The sequence below is a fragment of the Schistocerca cancellata genome, unplaced genomic scaffold (genome assembly GCF_023864275.1).
Source record: "Schistocerca cancellata isolate TAMUIC-IGC-003103 unplaced genomic scaffold, iqSchCanc2.1 HiC_scaffold_1100, whole genome shotgun sequence".
Taxonomy (NCBI): domain Eukaryota; kingdom Metazoa; phylum Arthropoda; class Insecta; order Orthoptera; family Acrididae; genus Schistocerca; species Schistocerca cancellata.
Window position 1 is genome coordinate 5,396,276 of NW_026047099.1, and position 20,588 is coordinate 5,416,863.

The 20,588-nt window shown below is 53.7% G+C and overlaps 13 non-coding genes and 1 pseudogene across 13 annotated transcripts; all 14 read right to left on the reverse strand.

Moving 5' to 3' along the window:
* Positions 1 to 7,508: 7,508 nt before the first annotated feature.
* LOC126155413 (5S ribosomal RNA) lies at positions 7,509 to 7,626 on the reverse strand (annotated as a pseudogene).
* An 855-nt stretch (positions 7,627 to 8,481) lies between these two features.
* On the reverse strand, positions 8,482 to 8,600 carry LOC126154787 (5S ribosomal RNA). Its single transcript, XR_007532323.1, has one exon. It is a non-coding gene; the product is annotated as a 5S ribosomal RNA (ribosomal RNA).
* An 835-nt stretch (positions 8,601 to 9,435) lies between these two features.
* On the reverse strand, positions 9,436 to 9,554 carry LOC126155166 (5S ribosomal RNA). The gene has a single exon (XR_007532676.1). It is a non-coding gene; the product is annotated as a 5S ribosomal RNA (ribosomal RNA).
* An 859-nt stretch (positions 9,555 to 10,413) lies between these two features.
* Positions 10,414 to 10,532, reverse strand: LOC126155123 (5S ribosomal RNA). Its single transcript, XR_007532636.1, has one exon. It is a non-coding gene; the product is annotated as a 5S ribosomal RNA (ribosomal RNA).
* Positions 10,533 to 11,359: 827 nt separating this feature from the next.
* On the reverse strand, positions 11,360 to 11,478 carry LOC126155082 (5S ribosomal RNA). The gene has a single exon (XR_007532598.1). It is a non-coding gene; the product is annotated as a 5S ribosomal RNA (ribosomal RNA).
* Positions 11,479 to 12,311: 833 nt separating this feature from the next.
* Positions 12,312 to 12,430, reverse strand: LOC126155381 (5S ribosomal RNA). The gene has a single exon (XR_007532877.1). It is a non-coding gene; the product is annotated as a 5S ribosomal RNA (ribosomal RNA).
* Positions 12,431 to 13,299: 869 nt separating this feature from the next.
* On the reverse strand, positions 13,300 to 13,418 carry LOC126155300 (5S ribosomal RNA). Its single transcript, XR_007532801.1, has one exon. It is a non-coding gene; the product is annotated as a 5S ribosomal RNA (ribosomal RNA).
* An 851-nt stretch (positions 13,419 to 14,269) lies between these two features.
* LOC126155183 (5S ribosomal RNA) lies at positions 14,270 to 14,388 on the reverse strand. Its single transcript, XR_007532692.1, has one exon. It is a non-coding gene; the product is annotated as a 5S ribosomal RNA (ribosomal RNA).
* An 862-nt stretch (positions 14,389 to 15,250) lies between these two features.
* Positions 15,251 to 15,369, reverse strand: LOC126155246 (5S ribosomal RNA). The gene has a single exon (XR_007532751.1). It is a non-coding gene; the product is annotated as a 5S ribosomal RNA (ribosomal RNA).
* An 861-nt stretch (positions 15,370 to 16,230) lies between these two features.
* LOC126155301 (5S ribosomal RNA) lies at positions 16,231 to 16,349 on the reverse strand. Its single transcript, XR_007532802.1, has one exon. It is a non-coding gene; the product is annotated as a 5S ribosomal RNA (ribosomal RNA).
* Positions 16,350 to 17,200: 851 nt separating this feature from the next.
* On the reverse strand, positions 17,201 to 17,319 carry LOC126155184 (5S ribosomal RNA). The gene has a single exon (XR_007532693.1). It is a non-coding gene; the product is annotated as a 5S ribosomal RNA (ribosomal RNA).
* Positions 17,320 to 18,176: 857 nt separating this feature from the next.
* On the reverse strand, positions 18,177 to 18,295 carry LOC126155247 (5S ribosomal RNA). The gene has a single exon (XR_007532752.1). It is a non-coding gene; the product is annotated as a 5S ribosomal RNA (ribosomal RNA).
* Positions 18,296 to 19,152: 857 nt separating this feature from the next.
* On the reverse strand, positions 19,153 to 19,271 carry LOC126155248 (5S ribosomal RNA). The gene has a single exon (XR_007532753.1). It is a non-coding gene; the product is annotated as a 5S ribosomal RNA (ribosomal RNA).
* An 860-nt stretch (positions 19,272 to 20,131) lies between these two features.
* On the reverse strand, positions 20,132 to 20,250 carry LOC126155302 (5S ribosomal RNA). Its single transcript, XR_007532803.1, has one exon. It is a non-coding gene; the product is annotated as a 5S ribosomal RNA (ribosomal RNA).
* Positions 20,251 to 20,588: the final 338 nt, after the last annotated feature.

Here is a 20,588-nt window from a genome sequence, read left to right on the forward strand (position 1 = left end):
ACGACAACTGTGGGCGGAGTCACATTGTCAGACACAGGAGCCTCAGCTGCAGGAGCGGCAGAAACAGGTCGGTCGGGCGGGGTGATCGAGGGGGGTCCAACCAACGCGCCCGCATACGTGGAGGTATCAGCAGCTTCGCGCGGCAGCTGAGCCGGCCTGCGTAAAGTGCAGGTTTGTCGCAAATGATCTGTTTTGCCACACACGGAGCACGTCTGCGGCTGCCCAGTATAGCTGAGGAAAGCGCGCGTGCCAGCAATGAGCAAATACGACGGTATATGTTTCTTCAAATCTACACGGACCGTCCGAACACCACTCAGAACCCGGTACCTAAATCCTGCAGGCCACACATCATTCTCCACACTAAGCACGGTGCCAAATTCTCCGAGTTTACGAGCAATGGCCTCATTTGGGCATTCGAACGGAACATTATAAACTTTCACATTTCGAATGCCGAAGCCTGCCGGCAGAATCAAAACATCAGACAAAGCACCGTCCACGTGCTTAAACTTCTTAACTCCACCACTTTCGGTAACAAGCTTGTCTACAAAATCCGCGGTCGGAAGTTTCAAAAATACAGAGTTTTGAATAAAGTCAAGCTGGATACCGATCAAATCAGATTCGGGATTACGCAATTCGGAAAATACCCATTCGTGTACATCAAAAGGCGACGGTCTAGCCGCGTTCCTATCAAAAACACACTGTACGGAGTTAGCACGATTCATAATAAAGCGTCAATAAACTTACAGGAACTAGTAGAGAAGAGAGAACGCTGCGAGGCGCAGCACCAAACACGCGACGAAGACACCGCCTGCAGCACACGAAGGTGTCAGCAGGCACGAGCCTAACACACGTCCGGCTGGGCGCGTGCAGCCTTCGACACTAGCGGAGGACGCATCTTGTCCCTGGTGTTCAGCGGAGGGCCTGTGCGGGGTGCGGCAGTGTCGTGCTGGAGGGCCCACTGGTAGCGATGTGGGCTTCCTCGCCTCGCCTCGCCTCGCCTCGCCTCGCCTCACACCAGGTGTCTGCGTAGTTTGCAGTGCATTCGCACCATTCCTATCCCTGTCCCTGTCCCCGTCCCGACTTGTCCCGACTTTGCTCGACTGCCGCTCGCTGCCGCTCGGGTCGTGGTCCATATGACAGCGCAAGCACGACAAACGTCTGCGGGACGAGACGAGACGAGACGAGACGAGACGACTAAGGAATAAATTCGTGGTTACAAATCAAATTTGGAACTCTACACTCCTACACAACAATAGGCGGTGACGTATTTCAGAAATCACCTGCCGATTCGTACAGTTTTGTCGTTTTCAAAGTCTTCTTAGCAAACTTGGTTAGCACATTCTCCCTCAAACTGAGTTAATTACTGCATTTTCGTGCCATTACAGTAGTTTAAAAGGCTTAAGGAAGCATCTTTGTCACAACAGAAAGGTAGTTTGAAAATTGGGCTTGCGACATAACAAAAAAAAAAAACAGGAAGGGAGCCAACCGCACCGCAAGTGGCTACTGGACGCCGTGGCAACTGGCATCGACAGTGATCGACAACAATGACAACCCGTCAAAGCAACAGTCACGTGGCATCCACCAAAAAAAAGGAAATCCACCGCAAATAAAAGAAAGTCCGAAAGAAAACATGTCTCCGCTAACGGCCGACGGATGGTACATGGAGAATAAAACAAACGTCGACGCATAGCAATAGGAAAGAGTCCCACATTCAGACACACACCAACTGTGATAAAATGATCACCGCGACTCGGCCCCCTCAGTCGCCGCGAGAAAGGAACAAATAACAAGAAAGAAAGAAAGGAGGAACAGAAAGTAAAGCAAACATAAAAGAACTTTTGACGGACAAAACGCCATTCACATAAATGTAGGTCATGTGTACGGTTTCGTTAATGTACGGTCCATTAGAAACACAACTTTACCAAGCCATAAAATCATTACCCAAGAAAGGAAGACCGGTGGTAAGCAAGGGTTCGTCATAAACGCCAACAGGAATATTGGCAGTAGTATCAGATAGGAAAAAGAAAAATGTCATGATTGGGTATAGAGTCGTATCAGGAAAGTGACAATTTAGTGAATGCATGGGCCAAGGCGACATGCAAAAAATTGGCAAAAATCGAGGAATAAGCCTGTCGACCAAGGGTCAAATGATGTTCCGCCCACAGGTAAGACAGAAAGTCGACGGCATCAGTCAATTTCAGGGCGAAAATACAATAAACCGTGTGTCCCAAAATCCAAAGAGTAGCATTCCGTTTGGTGGCCGGATACGCTACACACTGAGGCACGATGGCGTCCAAAGCTGTCACCTGCCGCCTGTCCACTCTGTTGATTAGACGCACCATGTCACACGCAATGTCCCAAACAACACGGAATTTCCGACACTCGAATCGGTGTTCGATAGTGTCCTCCTCAGGACACGAATCACAGACACCCGAAGGAATCAGACCGATAGAGTGCAGCTTAGCATTAGTCGGAATTGTGCGGTTGACCACTTTATACCATGTTCCGTGAACGTCGGCAGGAATAACGGCGGTGGCAAGGTTCCGCCACACCATTCGCCAGTCGTGCTGAGGTAGCCGATACTCCCATTTATTCCTGCTCGGCGATCCCCGAAGAGCGCGAATAATGTCACCGACATTGCACGCACGGACATCGCCGAGCACCAGATAGCTGTTATACACATAATACCGGCGTACGAAGTTCAACGTGGACGGAATATGACTGATCGAGACCGGAGCAATCACCGATGGCGGGCGGTACGCACGGAACAAGGCAGCCGTCGGACTGCACGGCCCCTTGTCAAGCACCACGGTAGTCCGCTTTACGAAGAGCGCCGCACACTTGTTGCGAAAGTCAACGAAACCCAGCCCCCCCTCCGCCAGACTCAAGGTACAGGTTGCCAGGGAGACCTTAAAAATGTCACCTTTCCATAGCAACCAATAGACCGCCTGTTGAAGGGCCCGTTCCAGTTGTTTCGGCACAGGTAGGACTTGTGCCAGATACCACGCTTTGGCCAAAATCTGCGTGTTAATAAGGGCCACCCGTTGACGGAGCGCCAAATTCCGAGAGGCATACAGTTTCGCAACGGCCCTAACCTTATACAGCGTGGACCGCCAATTCAGAGCTTCCATACGCTGCAGATTGTCGGTCAGAATGACACCGAGCACTGTCTGTCGTTGCTTGACACAAAACCAGTCGCCGCGAGCAGTACGCAGGCGAGGTGTAAGAGGGAGCAAAACAGTCTTCCGAGGATTCACGATAGCCCCCGTCGCCCTCTCAAATCGCTGTAAAACACCATGCAGCCTGTTAATGTCCTCTGGCTGATCAAGGAACACGCCGAGGTCGTCGGCATACGCTCTACAGATCAGCTGATCGCCACCAATGCGAATGCCCCGGCATTCCTGGGCGATACAGCGGAGGAGCGGATCCAAAGCCAAAGCGAAGAGCGACATAGACAAGGGGCAGCCCTGGCGAACTGAGCGGCTAATAGGTATAACACGACTGGGAATTCCGTTTATTACAACCCGTGACGTGGCATTCCTTAAAATATTATACACCATCGTCGTCAGTTTAGGACCAAATCCGAAACCGACCAAGACCTGCCGCAGATAGGTGTGACTAATCCGATCGAAAGCGTTTTTGAAGTCGACCAGCATTATCGCAGCCGTCCGGAGCCTGTGACTTTTTACATATCCGATACAATCCCGGTACGCCAGAACAGCATCGAATATGTTACGGTCCCTGACAGCGCAAGTCTGATGGTCACTCACCACCTTTGGCATAACGTCCGTCAACCTGTGCGTGATACACCGCGCTATAATTTTATAGTCGGCGTTCAGCAAGGTTATAGGACGGACATTGTCGAGATTTGGTGTGGCGGTCGATTTCGGAACGAGGGCAATGCGCCCTTCTGAAAATTCCGCAGGAATAGCAACGCCGTTATGGACCTCATTCATAATGGCAATTAAAACATCACTTAAAAGACTGAAAAATTTTAAATAAAATTCCGCGGGAATCCCGTCCAGTCCAGGGGACCGGCCCCGAGGACTCCGTTTCACAGCTGTATCTAAGTCATCAAGGGTAAAAGGTTCATTTAAACTGGCTCTATCTTGTCGTGTTAACACACGTGGGACCCTCTGCAAAAAATCGCGCAGCGCCCCGGCGTCGACGTCAACCTGTCGAAAGAGCGTCTCAAAGTGCGCGTGAACTTCTCGCTCAATGGCCGCACCATCGGATGTGGACGTGCCATCTCGCTGGACCCATTTACGGATGGCCAACCGCTCGCGCCGCCGGCGCTCCCTGCTCAGGTGGTAGAGAGAGAGCGGCTCCCCTTCCACGTCACCCACCGGTTGGCTCCGCGCGATAGTCCCAACACCCTTCCGACGTAGATCATCGAGGAGCTTGGCTTTGAATTGATTAAAAACCGGAAGCAACTCAGGTGACGTCGCGACTCGCTGAGCGATATCCTTTAAACAATCCTGGTAAAAACGTGCCGTCGACCGACGCCAATGCGCCGCATCGCGGCTAAAATCGATTAAAAAACGCCGAATAGCCGGCTTGGCGACCGCCACCCACCACCCGATAGTACTGCCGCCATCTCCCTTACCACGCAAGAGCTTGCGCCACAACGCAGTAAATTGAGACGTTAGACTGGCATCGTCCAAAAGGCTACAGTTAAATTTCCAAATAGTGGGGCGCCGAGTAGGGCGCGCACGCGGCAAGAAGAGTTGACACATGTAACCGCAATGGTCTGAAAAAATAACCGGCAACACGTCCGCCTTCCGGACGTGGGCGGCGAGCGGCGAAGACACATAGATCCTGTCCAAGCGACTGTGACCGGTGGCGTAAAAGTGGGTGAAATGCGTCTTGTCCGGATGCAGCACACGCCACGTGTCGCGGAGCCGAAAACTGTCAACCAACGTACGTAATTCCTGGCACCAGTTAGGACGCGGCTCCTGATCTCGACCATCAATCACAGCATTAAAATCACCACCGATCACTAAGTCAGTATGATTACGATGGAGAAGTGGACAGAGATCCTGACCATAAAATTTATTCCGCGCTGGCTTGTCACCGGCATGAGCATACACATTGACAAAGGCAAGACCATTGACGGTACATGCTATAGCGCGGCCATTTGGCAATATTTCAATATTGCTAACATCGAATTCAGGACGGATTAAGATAGCAGTACCAGTCTGTTCGTCGGACATTATATTATCAACGACAGTAAAATCAGAAGCGTCAAGTAAAAACAACAGAGCCTGACGCGTAACTTCCTGTAAAAATGCCACATGACAGTGGGAGTCATGTAAAAAAGTGAGCAAAGCCGACAACTTGTGCGGGTTACTCAACTTGTTGACATTGATAGTTAAAATATTCCACGAACAACGCTCAGGCTCCATACACAATTAAAATACACAAGCACAAAACGCTCCTCATTTAAAAACAAACAGCAAACATGGACGGAATTTCAGCCACCAAAAAGGATAAAATTTTCTCTAAAAAGACTGAATTGATTCCCGTCAACTGGAAGAGGGAACAACAGAGAATAACAGTGATAGTTAAAATATTCCACGAACAACGCTCAGGCGCCATACACAATTAAAAGACACAAGCACAAAAAACTCCTCATAAAAAACAGACAGCAGACATTGACGGAATTTCAGCCACCAAAAAGGATAAAAAGTTCTCGAAAAAGACGGGTGTAATTCCCGTCAACTGGATTAAGGGACAACAAAGAAATCACTAAGTCTCCGCACCACCTTCCACATCCGCCGCCCAGTCAGTGGGGGGGACGGAAGTGGGGGTGGACGCGGTCCCAGAATCTGTGCCACCGGAGGCTGCCGACAAAGGAACAACGACGGGCATCTCCACGTCGGAAGAAGAGGTCGGCACACGCTCAAGGGCAGAAGGACAAACCCGACGCTGGTGGGTGTCTTCAGCCTTCCGTTTCGTCGGCAATGGCGGCGTCGCCACAGCCGAAGCTGTGTCGGTCGGCACAACGGAACCGTCACCAGTGGGCTGCTGACTTAAAACGGTGCGTAAATGTCGAACAGCGACATCACGCTTCTGATCGGCAACGCTGAGATCGTCGGGCAGCGAAGGGCGAGAAGCGGCAAGCTGTTGTGGTTGTGATTGCTGTGTCTGACGCCCGCAGCCGGAAGCCGGAGACGGCCGCCGCTCGCGGTCTGCACGTGGGTCCCGACGCGCGACACGCTGTTGTGAGTCCTGCCGACCAACCCGCGACTGCCGGGAAGCGGCGGGCGAACGGTCAACTGGAGACGGACTGCGGTCCTGTCGTGTAGACCCCCTGTCAGAGGAGGGCGACCGACCAACACTACGAGCACGTTGCCTGCTAGAACTGCGAGACGGAAGTTCATCACGCCGCGGTTTCGGAGCCACAAAGATTTCCCGCGATTCCACAACAGCAGTGTGAACAGGAGCACCGGCAGCTATGTCAACTGAGGCAGGCAACGTATCAAAAGATTCCGATACCGTAACAGGCTGCGAAACAGGTTCCGACACTACAGCAGTCGCCGACGCGGGCATGGGGTCGGACACAGACGCAAGTGAAACACGTGGTAAAGACAAACTTTCGTCAGCCTGCACGGTAGCCGTAGCAGGCGCGGAAACAGCAGACACAGTAGCAAGGTCACAATCGGGAGTGGACACATCCATGGCAACCGCGGCGTCAGCTAGGTTAGCATCGGCCACGCGGCGCGCGGGTGCGGGGGGGGGGGGGCTGTACCTAAGACCGTAGCAGCGACAGAGGCAAAGCTGTCCCCGCGCAAACCGTCATCGATCGGTAATTGAGCAGGCCGTTTACGTTTAGGACAGTCCTGCCGGTAATGACCAACGCCACTACAAAATGAACAAGTTTGAGGCTGTCCACTATAAGTCACAAACGCACGGTGGCCGTTAACCAGAATAAAGGACGGAACGTGTTGTCTGACAACCATTTTCACACTCCGCACACCGTTTTCGACTTGAAACAAATATGCGGAGGACCACTTTTCCTTAATCACTGACAAAACGGTACCGTACGGACGCAAATAACGTGAAATAGTATCATTCCGTATTTCAAAAGGCAAGTTAAAGATACGAATTTGCCTAACGCCAAAGCCGGCGTGCGACACAGTCACATTACTAATTTTACCGTCAAGATGTCGAAATTTACGCACGCCGTCATTGACAGACACAACAGTATCACACATATCAGGAGATCTCAATTTCAAAAACACCGAATTAAGGAACGTATCAAACTGTATGCCAAGAACGTCATCATGCCGTAACATCAAGTCCTCTAATATCCAACGGTGAATTTCGAATGCCGATGGTTTATCAACGGATCGATCAAACTCACATTGTACGTTATTCTGTCTTTCCTCACTATCATCGTATATCATTTCCATTACTTACAGTCAGGGATAAACACAAGCCACGAGGCAGAGGAAGCAGACGACACGCGAGGCGCCGCCGGCCAAGTCGCACGCGGAAGTACTGCTCGCTCGGCACCGAGGTGTTGCCAGGCGGTCACCCATCCAAGTACTAGCCGGGCCCGATGATGCTTAACTTCAGTGATCGGACGAGAACCGGTGTATTCATCATGGTATGGCCGTTGGCGCTCATCTAATGTAGGAGCACGGCAGAATTCGCGTTCGGCTTTTCTCCCAACACACAAAATGGTAGTTTTCGGCCGCATTTGACGAAAGCGCTTCCTTCCGCAACCGCCAGTTCCTCGAGGACGGCGCGGGGAGGCGCGCCCGGCGTCGCAGCAGAGTGACGGCCGAATTGGCGGGCGCACCGCCGCGTGTGTGAGACGCACTGCGGCTCGTTGCACCCCCTGTCATTCGCTGGGCGCGAGCAGCCTTCGACACTAGCGGAGGACGCATCTTGTCCCTGGTGTTCAGCGGTGGGCCTGTGCAGGGTGCGGCAGTGTCGTGCTGAAGGGCCCACTGGTAGCGATGTGGGCTTCCTCGCCTCGCCTCGCCTCGCCTCGCCTCACACCAGGTGTCTGCGTAGTTTGCAGTGCATTCGCACCATTCCTATCCCTGTCCCTGTCCCCGTCCCGACTTGTCCCGACTTTGCTCGACTGCCGCTCGCTGCCGCTCGGGTCGTGGTCCATATGACAGCGCAAGCACGACAAACGTCTGCGGGACGAGACGAGACGAGACGAGACGACTAAGGAATAAATTCGTGGTTACAAATCAAATTTCGAACTCTACACTCCTACACAACAATAGGTGGTGACGTATTTCAGAAATCACCTGCCGATTCGTACTGTTTTGTCGTTTTCAAAGTCTTCTTGGCAAACTTGGTTAGCACATTCTCCCTCAAACTGAGTTAATTACTGCATTTTCATACCATTACAGTAGTTTAAAAGGCTTAAGGAAGCATACTTGTCACAACAGAAATTTAGTTTGAAAGTTGGGCTGGCGACATAACAAAAAAAAAAAAAAAAAAAAAAAACAGGAAGGGAGCCAACAGCACCCGGGTTTCCCAGGCGGTCACCCATCCAAGTACTAGCCGGGCCCGATGATGCTTAATTTCGGTGATCGGACGAGAACCGGTGTATTCATCATGGTATGGCCGTTGGCGCTCATCTAATGTAGGAGCACGGCAGAATTCGCGTTCGGCTTTTCTCCCAACACACAAGATGTTAGTTTTCGGCCGCATTTGACGAAAGCGCTTCCTTCCGCAACCGCCAGTTCCTCGAGGACGGCGCGGGGAGGCGCGCCCGGCGTCAGAGCAGAGTGACGGCCGAATTGGCGGGCGCACCGCCGCGTGTGTGAGACGCACTGCTGCTCGTTGCACCCCCTGTCATTCGCTGGGCGCGTGCAGCCTTTAGCGGAGGACGCATCTTGTCCCTGGTGTTCAGCGGAGGGCCTGTGCGGGGTGCGGCAGTGTCGTGCTGGAGGGCCCACTGGTAGCGATGTGGGCTTCCTCGCCTCGCCTCGCCTCGCCTCGCCTCGCCTCACACCAGGTGTCTGCGTAGTTTGCAGTGCATTCGCACCATTCCTATCCCTGTCCCTGTCCCCGTCCCGACTTGTCCCGACTTTGCTCGACTGCCGCTCGCTGCCGCTCGGATCGTGGTCCATATGACAGCGCAAGCACGACAAACGTCTGCGGGACGAGACGAGACGAGACGACTAAGGAATAAATTCGTGGTTACCAATCAAATTTGGAACTCTACACTCCTACACAACAATAGGCGGTGACGTATTTCAGAAATCACCTGCCGATTCGTACTGTTTTATCGTCTTCAAAGTCTTCTTGGCAAACTTGGTTAGCACATTCTCCCTCAAACTGAGTTAATTACTGCATTTTCGTACCATTACAGTAGTTTAAAAGGCTTAAGGAAGCATCTTTGTCACAACAGAAAGGTAGTTTGAAAATTGGGCTGGCGACATAACAAAAAAACAAAAGGAAGGGAGCCAACAGCACCCGTGTTTCCCAGGCGGTCACCCATCCAAGTACTAGCCGGGCACGATGATGCTTAACTTCGGTGATCGGACGAGAACCGGTGTATTCATCATGGTATGGCCGTTGGCGCTCTTCTAATGTAGGAGCACGGCAGAATTCGCGTTCGGCTTTTCTCCCAACACACAAAATGTTAGTTTTCGGCCGCATTTGACGAAACCGCTTCCTTCCGCAACCGCCAGTTCCTCGAGGACGGCGCGGGGAGGCGCGCCCGGCGTCCCGGCAGAGTGACGGCCGAATTGGCGGGCGCACCGCCGCGTGTGTGAGACGCACTGCTGCTCGTTGCACCCCCTGTTATTCGCTGGGCGCGTGCAGCCTTCGACACTAGCGGAGGACGCATCTTGTCCCTGGTGTTCAGCGGAGGGCCTGTGCGGGGTGCGGCAGCGTCGTGCTGGAGGGCCCACTGGTAGCGATGTGGGCTTCCTCGCCTCGCCTCGCCTCGCCTCGCCTCGCCTCGCCTCACACCAGGTGTCTGCGTAGTTTGCAGTGAATTCGCCTCATTCCTATCCCTGTCCCTGTCCCCGTCCCGACTTATCCCGACTTTGCTCGACTGCCGCTCGCTGCCGCTCGGGTCGTGGTCCATATGACAGCGCAAGCACGACAAACGTCTGCGGGACGAGACGACACGAGACGAGACGAGACGACTAAGGAATAAATTCGTGGTTACAAATCAAATTTGGAACTCTACACTCCTACACAACAATAGGCGGTGACGTATTTCAGAAATCACCTGCCGATTCGTACTGTTTTGTCGTTTTCAAAGTCTTCTTGGCAATCTTGGTTAGCACATTCTCCCTCAAACTGAGTTAATTACTGCATTTTCATACCATTACAGTAGTTTAAAAGGCTTAAGGAAGCATATTTGTCACAACAGAAATGTAGTTTGAAAATTGGGCTGGCGACATAACAAAAAAAAAAAAACAGGAAGGGAGCCAACAGCACCCGGGTTTCCCAGGCAGTCACCCATCCAAGTACTAGCCGTGCCCGATGATGCTTAACTTCGGTGATCGGACGAGAACCGGTGTATTCATCATGGTATGGCCGTTGGCGCTCATCTAATGTAGGGGCACGGCAGAATTCGCGTTCGGCTTTTCTCCCAACACACAAAATGTTAGTTTTCGGCCGCATTTGACGAAAGCGCTTCCTTCCGCTGCCGCCAGTTCCTCGAAGACGGCGCGGGGAGGCGCGCCCGGCGTCCCAGCAGAGTGACGTCCGAATTGGCGGGCGCACCGCCGCGTGTGTGAGACGCACTGCTGCTCGTTGCACCCCCTGTCATTCGCTGGGCGTGTGCATCCTTCGACACTAGCGGAGGACGCATCTTGTCCCTGGTGTTCAGCGAAGGGCCTGTGCGGGGTGTGGCAGTGTCGTGCTGGAGGGCCCACTGGTAGCGATGTGGGCTTCCTCGCCTCGCCTCGCCTCGCCTCGCCTCACACCAGGTGTCTGCGTAGTTTGCAGTGCATTCTCACCATTCCTATCCCTGTCCCTGTCCCCGTCCCGACTTGTCCCGACTTTGCTCGACTGCCGCTCGGGTCGTGGTCCATATGACAGCGCAAGCACGACAAACGTCTGCGGGACGAGACGAGACGACTAAGGAATACATTCGTGGTTACAAATCAAATTTGGAACTATACACTCCTACACAACAATAGGCGGTGACGTATTTCAGAAATCACCTGCCGATTCGTATTGTTTTATCGTTTTCAAAGTCTTCTTGGCAAACTTGGTTAGCACATTCTCCCTCAAACTGAGTTAATTACTGCATTTTCGTGCCATTACAGTAGTTTAAAAGGCTTAAGGAAGCATCTTTGTCACAACAGAAATGTAGTTTGAAAATTGGGCTGGCGACATAACAAAAAAAAAAAAAAAACAGGAAGGGAGCCAACAGAACCGGGGTTTCCCACGCGGTCACCCATCCAAGTACTAGCCGGGCCCGATGATGCTTAACTACGGTGATCGGACGAGAACCGGTGTATTCATCATGGTATGGCCGTTGGCGCTCATCTAATGTAGGAGCACGGCAGAATTCACATTCGGCTTTTCTCCCAACACACAAAATGTTAGATTTCGGCCGCATTTGAGGAAAGCGCTTACTTCCGCAACCGCCAGTTCCTCGAAGACGGCGCGGGGAGGCGCGCCCGGCGTCCCAGCAGAGTGACGGCCGAATAGGCGGGCGCACCGCCGCGTGTGTGAGATGCACTGCTGCTCGTTGCACCCCCTGTCATTCGCTGGGCGCGTGCAGCCTTTAGCGGAGGACGCATCTTGTCCCTGGTGTTCAGCGGAGGGCCTGTGCGGGGTGCGGCAGTGTCGTGCTGGAGGGCCCACGGGTAGCGTGTGGGCTTCCCCGCCTCGCCTCGCCTCGCCTCGCCTCACACCAGGTGTCTGCGTAGTTTGCAGTGCATTCGCACCATTCCTATCCCTGTCCCTGTCCCCGTCCCGACTTGTCCCGACTTTGCTCGACTGCCGCTCGCTGCCGCTCGGGTCGTGGTCCATATGACAGCGCAAGCACGACAACCGTCTGCGGGACGAGACGAGACGAGACGAGACGACAAAGGAATAAATTCGTGGTTACAAATCAAATTTGGAACTCTACACTCCTACACAACAATAGGCGGTGACGTATTTCTGAAATCACCTGCCGATTCGTACTGTTTTGTCGTTTTCAAAGTCTTCTTGGCAAACTTGGTTAGCAAATTCTCCCTCAAACTGAGTTAATTACTGCATTTCCGTACCATTACAGTAGTTTAAAAGGCTTAAGGAAGCATCTTTGTCACAACAGAAAGGTAGTTGGAAAATTGGGCTGGCGACATAACAAAAAACAAAAGGAAGGGAGAAAACAGCACCCGGGTTCCCCAGGCGGTCACCCATCCAAGTACTTGCCGGGCCCGATGATGCTTAACTTCGGTGATCGGACGAGATCCGGTGTATTCATCATGGTATGGCCGTTGGCGCTCATCTAATGTAGGAGCACGGCAGAACTCGCGTTCGGCTTTTGTCCGAACACACAAAATGTTAGTTTTCGGCCGCATTTGACGAAAGCGCTTCCTTCCGCAACCGCCAGTTCCTCGAGGACGGCGCGGGGAGGCGCGCCCGGCGTCCCAGCAGAGTGACGGCCGAATTGTCGGGCAAACCGCCGCGTGTGTGAGACGCACTGCGGCTCGTTGCACCCCCTGTCATTCGCTGGGCGCGTGCAGCCTTCGACACTAGCGGAGGACGCATCTTGTCCCTGGTGTACAGCGGAGGGCCTGTGCGGGGTGTGGCTGTGTCGTGCTGGAGGGCCCACTGGTAGCGATGTGGGCTTCCTCGCCTCGCCTCGCCTCGCCTCGCCTCGCCTCGCTTCGCCTCGCCTCACACCAGGTGTCTGCGTAGTTTGCAGTGAATTCGCACCATTCCTATCCCTGTCCCTGTCCCCGTCCCGACTTGTCCCGACTTTGCTCGACTGCCGCTCGCTGCCGCTCGGGTCGTGGTCCATATGACAGCGCAAGCACGACAAACGTCTGCGGGACGAGATGAGACGAGACGAGACGAGACAACTAAGGAATAAATTCGTGTTTACAAATCAAATTTGGAACTCTACACTCCTACACAACAATAGGCGGTGACGTATTTCAGAAATCACCTGCCGATTCGTACTGTTTTGTCGTTTTCAAAGTCTTCTTGGCAAACTTGGTTAGCAAATTCTCCCTCAAACTGAGTTAATTACTGCATTTTCGTACCATTACAGTAGTTTAAAAGGCTTAAGGAAGCATCTTTGTCACAACAGAAAGGTAGTTTGAAAATTGGGCTGGCGACATAACAAAAAAAAAAAAACAGGAAGGGAGCAAACAGCACCCTGGTTTCCCACGCGGTCACCCATCCAAGTACTTGCCGGGCCCGATGATGCTTAATTTCGGTGATCGGACGAGAACCGGTGTATTCATCATGGTATGGCCGTTGGCGCTCATCTAATGTAGGAGTACGGCAGAATTCGCGTTCGGCTTTTCTCCCAACACACAAAATGTTAGTTTTCGGCCGCATTTGACGAAAGCGCTTCCTTCCGCAACCGCCAGTTCCTCGAGGACGGCGCGGAGAGGCGCGCCCGGCGTCCCAGCAGAGTGACGGCCGAATTGTCGGGCGCACCGCCGCGTGTGTGAGACGCACTGCGGCTCGTTGCACCCCCTGTCATTCGCATGGCGCGTGCAGCCTTCGTCACTAGCGGAGGACGCATCTTGTCCCTGGTGTACAGCGGAGGGCCTGTGCGGTGTGTGGCAGTGGCGTGCTGGAGGGCCCACTGGTAGCGATGTTGGCTTCCTCGCCTCGCCTCGCCTCGCCTCGCCTCGCCTCACACCAGGTGTCTGCGTAGTTTGCAGTGCATTCGCACCATTCCTATCCCTGTCCCTGTCCCCGTCCCGACTTGTCCCGACTTCGCTCGACTGCCGCTCGCTGCCGCTCGGGTCGTGGTCCATATGACAGCGCAAGCACGACAAACGTCTGCGGGACGAGACGAGACGAGACGAGACGAGACGACTAAGGAATAAATTCGTGGTTACAAATCAAATTTGGAACTCTACACTCCTAGACAACAATAGGCGGTGACGTATTTCAGAAATCACCTGCCGATTCGTACTGTTTTGTCGTTTTCAAAGTCTTCTTGGCAAATTTGGTTGGCACATTCTCCCTCAAACTGAGTTAATTACTGCATTTTCGTACCATTACAGTAGTTTAAAAGGCTTAAGGAAGCATCTTTGTCACAACAGAAAGGTAGTTTGAAAATTGGGCTGGCGACATAACAAAAAAACAAAAGGAAGGGAGCTAACAGCACCCGGGTTTCCCAGGCGGTCACCCATCCAAGTACTAGCCGGGCCCGATGATTCTTAACTTCGGTGATCAGACGAGAACCGGTGTATTCATCATGGTATGGCCGTTGGCGCTCATCTAATGTAGGAGCACGGCAGAATTCGCGTTCGGCTTTTCTCCCAACACACAAAATGTTAGTTTTCGGCCGCATTTGACGAAAGCGCTTCCTTCCGCAACCGCCAGTTCCTCGAGGACGGCGCGGGGAGGCGCGCCCGGCGTCCCAGCAGAGTGACGGCCGAATTGGCGGGCGCACCGCCGCGTGTGTGAGACGCACTGCTGCTCGTTGCACCCCCTGTTATTCGCTGGGCGCGTGCAGCCTTCGACACTAGCGGAGGACGCATCTTGTCCCTGGTGTTCAGCGGAGGGCCTGTGCGGGGTGCGGCAGCGTCGTGCTGGAGGGCCCACTGGTAGCGATGTGGGCTTCCTCGCCTCGCCTCGCCTCGCCTCGCCTCGCCTCGCCTCGCCTCACACCAGGTGTCTGCGTAGTTTGCAGTGAATTCGCCTCATTCCTATCCCTGTCCCTGTCCCCGTCCCGACTTATCCCGACTTTGCTCGACTGCCGCTCGCTGGCGCTCGGGTCGTGGTCCATATGACAGCGCAAGCACGACAAACGTCTGCGGGACGAGACGACACGAGACGAGACGAGACGACTAAGGAATAAATTCGTGGTTACAAATCAAATTTGGAACTCTACACTCCTACACAACAATAGGCGGTGACGTATTTCAGAAATCACCTGCCGATTCGTACTGTTTTGTCGTTTTCAAAGTCTTCTTGGCAAATTTGGTTGGCACATTCTCCCTCAAACTGAGTTAATTACTGCATTTTCGTACCATTACAGTAGTTTAAAAGGCTTAAGGAAGCATCTTTGTCACAACAGAAAGGTAGTTTGAAAATTGGGCTGGCGACATAACAAAAAAAAATACAGGAAGGGAGCCAACAGCACCCGGCTTTCCCAGGCGGTCACCCATCCAAGTACTAGCCGGGCCCGATGATGCTTAATTTCGGTGATCGGACGAGAACCTGTGTATTCATCATGGTATGGCCGTTGGCGCTCATCTAATGTAGGAGCACGGCAGAATTCGCGTTCGGCTTTTCTTCCAACACACAAAATGTTAGTTTTCGGCCGCATTTGACGAAAGCGCTTCCTTCCGCAACCGCCAGTTCCTCGAGGACGGCGCGGGGAGGCGCGCCCGGCGTCCCAGCAGAGTGACGGCCGAATTGGCGGGCGCACCGCCGCGTGTGTGAGACGCACTGCTGCTCGTTGCACCCCCTGTCATTCGCTGGGAGCGTGCAGCCTTTAGCGGATTACGCATCTTGTCCCTGGTGTTCAGCGGAGGGCCTGTGCGGGGTGCGGCAGTATCGTGCTGGAGGGTCCACTGGTAGCGATGTGGGCTTCCTCGCCTCGCCTCGCCTCGCCTCGCCTCGCCTCGCCTTGCCTCACACCAGGTGTCTGCGTAGTTTGCAGTGAATTCGCACCATTCCTATCCCTGTCCCTGTCCCCGTCCCGACTTGTCCCGACTTTGCTCGACTGCCGCTCGCTGCCGCTCGGGTCGTGGTCCATATGACTGCGCAAGCACGACAAACGTCTGCGGGACGAGACGAGACGAGACGAGACGAGACGACTAAGGAATAAATTCGTGTTTACAAATCAAATTTGGAACTCTACACTCCTACACAACAATAGGCGGTGACGTATTTCAGAAATCACCTGCCGATTCGTACTGTTTTGTCGTTTTCAAAGTCTTCTTGGCAAACTTGGTTAGCAAATTCTCCCTCAAACTGAGTTAATTACTGCATTTTCGTACCATTACAGTAGTTTAAAAGGCTTAAGGAAGCATCTTTGTCACAACAGAAAGGTAGTTTGAAAATTGGGCTGGCGACATAACAAAAAAAAAAAAAAAACAGGAAGGGAGCAAACAGCACCCTGGTTTCCCACGCGGTCACCCATCCAAGTACTTGCCGGGCCCGATGATGCTTAATTTCGGTGATCGGACGAGAACCGGTGTATTCATCATGGTATGGCCGTTGGCGCTCATCTAATGTAGGAGTACGGCAGAATTCGCGTTCGGCTTTTCTCCCAACACACAAAATGTTAGTTTTCGGCCGCATTTGACGAAAGCGCTTCCTTCCGCAACCGCCAGTTCCTCGAGGACGGCGCGGAGAGGCGCGCCCGGCGTCCCAGCAGAGTGACGGCCGAATTGTCGGGCGCACCGCCGCGTGTGTGAGACGCACTGCGGCTCGTTGCACCCCCTGTCATTCGCATGGCGCGTGCAGCCTTCGTCACTAGCGGAGGACGCATCTTGTCCCTGGTGTACAGCGGAGGGCCTGTGCGGTGTGTGGCAGTGGCGTGCTGGAGGGCCCACTGGTAGCGATGTTGGCTTCCTCGCCTCGCCTCGCCTCGCCTCGCCTCGCCTCACACCAGGTGTCTGCGTAGTTTGCAGTGCATTCGCACCATTCCTATCCCTGTCCCTGTCCCCGTCCCGACTTGTCCCGACTTCGCTCGACTGCCGCTCGCTGCCGCTCGGGTCGTGGTCCATATGACAGCGCAAGCACGACAAACGTCTGCGGGACGAGACGACACGAGACGAGACGAGACGACTAAGGAATAAATTCGTGGTTACAAATCAAATTTGGAACTCTACACTCCTAGACAACAATAGGCGGTGACGTATTTCAGAAATCACCTGCCGATTCGTACTGTTTTGTCGTTTTCAAAGTCTTCTTGGCAAACTTGGTTAGCACATTCTCCCTCAAACTGAGTTAATTACTGCATTTTCGTACCATTACAGTAGTTTAAAAGGCTCAAGGAAGCATCTTTGTCACAACAGAAAGGTAGTTTGAAAATTGGGCTGGCGACATAACAAAAAAACAAAAGGAAGGGAGCTAACAGCACCCGGGTTTCCCAGGCGGTCACCCATCCAAGTACTAGCCGGGCCCGATGATTCTTAACTTCGGTGATCAGACGAGAACCGGTGTATTCATCATGGTATGGCCGTTGGCGCTCATCTAATGTAGGAGCACGGCAGAATTCGCGTTCGGCTTTTCTCCCAACACACAAAATGTTAGTTTTCGGCCGCATTTGACGAAAGCGCTTCCTTCCGCAACCGCCAGTTCCTCGAGGACGGCGCGGGGAGGCGCGCCCGGCGTCCCGGCAGAGTGACGGCCGAATTGGCGGGCGCACCGCCGCGTGTGTGAGACGCACTGCTGCTCGTTGCACCCCCTGTTATTCGCTGGGCGCGTGCAGCCTTCGACACTAGCGGAGGACGCATCTTGTCCCTGGTGTTCAGCGGAGGGCCTGTGCGGGGTGCGGCAGCGTCGTGCTGGAGGGCCCACTGGTAGCGATGTGGGCTTCCTCGCCTCGCCTCGCCTCGCCTCGCCTCGCCTCGCCTCACACCAGGTGTCTGCGTAGTTTGCAGTGAATTCGCCTCATTCCTATCCCTGTCCCTGTCCCCGTCCCGACTTATCCCGACTTTGCTCGACTGCCGCTCGCTGCCGCTCGGGTCGTGGTCCATATGACAGCGCAAGCACGACAAACGTCTGCGGGACGAGACGACACGAGACGAGACGAGACGACTAAGGAATAAATTCGAGGTAACAAATCAAATTTGGAACTCTACACTCCTACACAACAATAGGCGGTGACGTATTTCAGAAATCACCTGCCGATTCGTACTGTTTTGTCGTTTTCAAAGTCTTCTTGGCAAATTTGGTTAGCACATTCTCCCTCAAACTGAGTTAATTACTGCATTTTCGTACCATTACAGTAGTTTAAAAGGCTTAAGGAAGCATCTTTGTCACAACAGAAACGTAGTTTGAAAATTGGGCTGGCGACATAACAAAAAAAAATACAGGAAGGGAGCCAACAGCACCCGGCTTTCCCAGGCGGTCACCCATCCAAGTACTAGCCGGGCCCGATGATGCTTAATTTCGGTGATCGGACGAGAACCTGTGTATTCATCATGGTATGGCCGTTGGCGCTCATCTAATGTAGGAGCACGGCAGAATTCGCGTTCGGCTTTTCTCCCAACACACAAAATGTTAGTTTTCGGCCGCATTTGACGAAAGCGCTTCCTTCCGCAACCGCCAGTTCCTCGAGGACGGCGCGGGGAGGCGCGCCCGGCGTCCCAGCAGAGTGACGGCCGAATTGGCGGGCGCACCGCCGCGTGTGTGAGACGCACTGCTGCTCGTTGCACCCCCTGTTATTCGCTGGGCGCGTGCAGCCTTCGACACTAGCGGAGGACGCATCTTGTCCCTGGTGTTCAGCGGAGGGCCTGTGCGGGGTGCGGCAGCGTCGTGCTGGAGGGCCCACTGGTAGCGATGTGGGCTTCCTCGCCTCGCCTCGCCTCGCCTCGCCTCGCCTCGCCTCACACCAGGTGTCTGCGTAGTTTGCAGTGAATTCGCCTCATTCCTATCCCTGTCCCTGTCCCCGTCCCGACTTATCCCGACTTTGCTCGACTGCCGCTCGCTGCCGCTCGGGTCGTGGTCCATATGACAGCGCAAGCACGACAAACGTCTGCGGGACGAGACGACACGAGACGAGACGAGACGACTAAGGAATAAATTCGTGGTTACAAATCAAATTTGGAACTCTACACTCCTACACAACAATAGGCGGTGACGTATTTCAGAAATCACCTGCCGATTCGTACTGTTTTGTCGTTTTCAAAGTCTTCTTGGCAAATTTGGTTGGCACATTCTCCCTCAAACTGAGTTAATTACTGCATTTTCGTACCATTACAGTAGTTTAAAAGGCTTAAGGAAGCATCTTTGTCACAACAGAAAGGTAGTTTGAAAATTGGGCTGGCGACATAACAAAAAAAAATACAGGAAGGGAGCCAACAGCACCCGGCTTTCCCAGGCGGTCACCCATCCAAGTACTAGCCGGGCCCGATGATGCTTAATTTCGGTGATCGGACGAGAACCTGTGTATTCATCATGGTATGGCCGTTGGCGCTCATCTAATGTAGGAGCACGGCAGAATTCGCGTTCGGCTTTTCTTCCAACACACAAAATGTTAGTTTTCGGCCGCATTTGACGAAAGCGCTTCCTTCCGCAACCGCCAGTTCCTCGAGGACGGCGCGGGGAGGCGCGCCCGGCGTCCCAGCAGAGTGACGGCCGAATTGGCGGGCGCACCGCCGCGTGTGTGAGACGCACTGCTGCTCGTTGCACGCCCTGTCATTCGCTGGGAGCGTGCAGCCTTTAGCGGATTACGCATCTTGTCCCTGGTGTTCAGCGGAGGGCCTGTGCGGGGTGCGGCAGTATCGTGCTGGAGGGTCCACTGGTAGCGATGTGGGCTTCCTCGCCTCGCCTCGCCTCGCCTCGCCTCGCCTCGCCTTGCCTCACACCAGGTGTCTGCGTAGTTTGCAGTGAATTCGCACCATTCCTATCCCTGTCCCTGTCCCCGTCCCGACTTGTCCCGACTTTGCTCGACTGCCGCTCGCTGCCGCTCGGGTCGTGGTCCATATGACTGCGCAAGCACGACAAACGTCTGCGGGACGAGACGAGACGAGACGAGACGAGACGACTAAGGAATAAATTCGTGTTTACAAATCAAATTTGGAACTCTACACTCCTACACAACAATAGGCGGTGACGTATTTCAGAAATCACCTGCCGATTCGTACTGTTTTGTCGTTTTCAAAGTCTTCTTGGCAAACTTGGTTAGCAAATTCTCCCTCAAACTGAGTTAATTACTGCATTTTCGTACCATTACAGTAGTTTAAAAGGCTTAAGGAAGCATCTTTGTCACAACAGAAAGGTAGTTTGAAAATTGGGCTGGCGACATAACAAAAAAAAAAAAAAACAGGAAGGGAGCAAACAGCACCCTGGTTTCCCACGCGGTCACCCATCCAAGTACTTGCCGGGCCCGATGATGCTTAATTTCGGTGATCGGACGAGAACCGGTGTATTCATCATGGTATGGCCGTTGGCGCTCATCTAATGTAGGAGTACGGCAGAATTCGCGTTCGGCTTTTCTCCCAACACACAAAATGTTAGTTTTCGGCCGCATTTGACGAAAGCGCTTCCTTCCGCTACCGCCAGTTCCTCGAGGACGGCGCGGGGAGGCGCGCCCGGCGTCCCAGCAGAGCGACGGCCGAATTGGCGGGCGCACCGCCGCGTGTGTGAGACGCACTGCTGCTCGTTGCACCCCCTGTCATTCGCTGGGCGCGTGCAGCCTTCGACACTAGCGGAGGACGCATCTTGTCCCTGGTGTTCAGCGGAGGGCCTGTGCGGGGTGTGGCAGTGTCGTGCTGGAGGGCGCCACTGGT